The sequence below is a fragment of the Hipposideros armiger genome, unplaced genomic scaffold (genome assembly GCF_001890085.2).
Source record: "Hipposideros armiger isolate ML-2016 unplaced genomic scaffold, ASM189008v1 scaffold_692, whole genome shotgun sequence".
Lineage (NCBI taxonomy): Eukaryota > Metazoa > Chordata > Mammalia > Chiroptera > Hipposideridae > Hipposideros > Hipposideros armiger.
In genome coordinates, this window is record NW_017732042.1 from 384108 (window position 1) to 387984 (window position 3877).

Sequence of the window (3877 nt, forward strand, 5' to 3'; positions counted from 1 at the left end):
TGGAGGAAACAGCCTGTGCAAGGCTCCAATGTAGGGAAATGCTTGACTCATTCGCTCAAGGACTAAAAGGAGCCTCCTCAAAAGAGAACAATGGAGAGAACCAAGATGCTTCAGAGGAACCAGCGGGCCCTGGGGCTTCTTAGATGTGGGGATGCGGGAGGGGGTGTCCAGGTGAGACATCAGGCCCACAGGCACTCATGGGTTTTACAGGTAGGCCGGCTCTGGATACCGCAGCCCCTACCTTTCTGCATGAGCTCAGTCAAGCTCCTCAACTACTGTGAGCCTCAGGGGCCTTGTCTAGAAAAAGGGAAAAAATACCTCATAAACTGGTGTGATCATTTCCATTGTATCGGTACGAGCAGTGCTCAGCACCTAATACATACTTAACAAAATTGCTTTTCTCGCCCTCCCTCCTCGGTCTAACTCAGAAGCTTGCAGTGCAAGTCCAGTCCTTTCTTCCCTCTGGGGCGTACGGCGTGGAGGCGAAAGTCACCCGTCCCTCTGACCCTCACGGCTGCCATGAAGGACAACTTGCTTTGAGAGCAGGAACTGTGCCTTTTCATCTTGTGCCCTCACAGAACCTCACTAATGTTGAAAAAATGTGTCTCCCTGCTTCCGCGCCTGCCCTCTTCACACTAGGCTCGACCCCACCATCAGAGTGATCCTGTCAGACTCGAAGTCAGGCCAGGGCGCCGCTCTGCTCAAAACCCTCCAGTGGCTCTGCCTCACTCAGGGGAAAAGCCCACAAGTCCCTACCTGCTCTGCTCCTCGTTGTCTCTCTGCGCGTATTGCCTCCCACTCTGCCCAGCACCCTTTCTATTCCAGCCGCACTGGCCTCCTTGCTATCCCTCACCCCTGCCAGGCCGAATCCTGCCTCAGGGCCTTTGCACATACACAGACCCTCACATGCCCCTCCCCTTTTTCAGATCTTGACTCAGATGTTATCTGCTAGGTAAGGCCTTCCCAGCGATCACCTGTGAATTGTGCCACCAACACCCCAATCTCCCCTCCGTGCTTTTCTTTTTCCGCCATAACATGCATCATCATTACTGATGCTGTTTTTTAAATTTAGTTTGTTTGTTTTTGTTACCCCCCCCCTCACATGTAAATTCCTGGGAGTAAGGGTTTTTATCTTTCTTTTTTCTGAACCAGTTTTGTTCATTGCTGTATTCCTTGGTACTTAACACCAGTTGCCTCTCTCTCTGTCTGCCTGCTTCTCTCTCTCTTTCTCTCCTCCCACCATTGCTTCTTGTCTCCGTGAAGATTTATATAACACACTGACAGCAGTGACAGGAGCCAATTTGAAAGACTGCTCGCAAATATAAGAACTTAATGCTACCCCAGCACTCAGGAAAGCGAGACGCGATCCTCCCGAGGGTTCCCTTGCTCTGGGAAGCCTGGGCCTTCTACCTTCTCCCTTCTCCTCCTGGAAACGAGAGGCAACTAACTCTTCAGAGAGAACCTTCACGCCCCCACTGTGTTCAGGGACCTTTGCATCTCTTGGTTCCTGGGGAGTAAGAGTCACAATTGGGCTCCACTTCTCACTAACACAGTGGAGATGGCACTGGACCCAGAGTCAGGAGACCGGGGTCTCACCCCACTTTGGTGGAAGCCCTGGGCCGATCTTGGACCCACTCTGAGCCTGTTTTCCCATCTGGAAAATACTCTATGATTCTAAGAAACCTGTGGCATCCTGCTGTAGGGGAATCAAGTGACTCTAGATCACACCACATCCTGATGCCACAGGCACCATAGAGAAGGTGCCAAGAGAGTGCTTCAATGACCAGGGAGTGGAAAGTGGGCTCCGTGAGCAGAGGCAACAGGGAACGCCTTCTCCCTTCACCCACCCTGTGGCTGGAGCCTGGGATCCCACTCCTTAATTTCCCTATGCACTTGGCCGATGCCAATCCCACACCCAGCCGATCAGGTTTGGCACAGGGCATAAGCACCTCTGATCCTTTCTCAGGTGGCAGCAGCTGAGGGCCAGAGACAAAGCAGAAGGGAGGTGGTGTGGAGCGCATGGGCACCTGATGCCCAGGGTTGGTGGGGAGAGAAGGGAAGGAGGAAGGCAGGGGGAAGAAATAAATATTTATTGAGCACCTGCTCTGTGACTTGTTCAATGCAAAGTGCTGAAACTGAGCCTTGCTCAGAGAGGTTAAGTAACTTGGCTGAAGTTGCCCAGCTCATAAATTACCATGCAGGAGTTGAAATATATGTCTGCCTCTCTCCCCAGGCCTGTGCCTTTTCTGCAGCCATAGGGACATGTAAAGGAGGAGAGAAGAACCTCAAAAAAGGAGAGAAATCTTGCAGACACATTGTTCTACCGTATATTTGTCCAGCAGTCATCCTTATCTGTGAAGAAAGGTTAGGAGAGGTGGGTTTGCTTGGTCAGCAAAACAGAATGTGGGGAATATTTGGAGGGAGGAACTCAATTTCTCTTTTCGGGTACTTGAGGGATGAACATCAGGGAGGCCAAAAGATGTCACCTATTTCCACAAAATAGAGGCAATGAACCCAGACTGCAACATGAGGGACTTGGAGCAGGCTGGAGAAAGGACTTCCCATCCATCAGAGAACCAGTACAGGCTTGAGTTCACCTTGTAAGCTACATAAGTAAAGCAGGGGCTCCCTCCCTGGAATGGCCTGGAAAGGTGCTAACTTGTGTGAACACAGGAAAGTCCTCTGTACCAAATGACTTGTTGGTGGCTCCTACAACTCTTAGAGCAATAGGTGTAGGTAAACACACCACCAGCACCAGCACCACCACCAACACACACACACACACACACACACACACACACACACTCTCCTTGGAGGCTGGAGCACAAGTGTCTCTCCCTGATGAGGCTCTGCAGCCCACCCACAGGTAGACTCACCAGCCCCTACCCTCAACTCCCTCTGTGTGGTGGTGGGACTGCAAGGGGAGGGGCCCTCGGGTGGGCTGATAGCAGTGGCGTCCCTGCCTCAGACAGGCAGGAAGCCAGAACAGCCATCACTATCGTCTCATCGCTCCAGGCAGCCACCTCCGAGCCCTCTGTCTTTCAGAAAGCCAAGTCAGGAAATTGACAGGGAGCTGAGATGCCTCCAGACACCTGCCCAGAAATTCAAACCTAAAACAGGTGGAGGCTGGCTCAGGGCAGCAGAGAATGTGATGGGAAGGGGCTCCCCGCAGAGGACAGTGAGCCCCTGCGGGAGGTGTGCACCAGCCCCTTTGGGGGGGAGGGGTTGCGGGGGATGGTGTCACAGAGAGCCAACCTGGGCTGCCTGGGAGTGAGACCAGGAGGGACACAGCCAGCTTGTTCTGGGGAGCATGCTCCACCAATAGGAGGCCCCAGACCAGGGGAGCCCTGGCAGCAACTTACCAAAAATACCCCGGGGGATGCAGACAGAGGCTCCTTCTTAGAGCCAGGAGCTGAAAAGGGCCTGCACTAATATTGAGGCAAGCACGGGTTTTGGAGCAGGGCAAGCCTGAACTCAGACCACATTGTGTCCCTTACAAGTTCTGTGGCCTTGAGTCTCAGTTGCCTCATCAATGAAATGGGCATAACAATAGCAGCCTGCATGAGTCAAGGTAGGCTAACTGCTCGAACAAACCATCCCCCAAATCTCCGTGGTTTAAACACATATTCCCTACTTCTATCTATCGTAATACCTTGGGGGTAAGGAGGGCTGTGCTCCATACAGTCATTTAAGGATCCAGGCTCATTTTTTTAGACTGTCCCGGAGCTGTGGGACCCTCTGGATCAGTTTCTCAACTTCAGCACTATTGACATTTGGGCTGGACAACTCTTTGTTGTGTGTGTGTGTGTGGGGGGGCTGGGGGGACAGGGGCTGTGCTATATGCATTGTGAGATGTTTAGCAACATTCCTGGTCTTT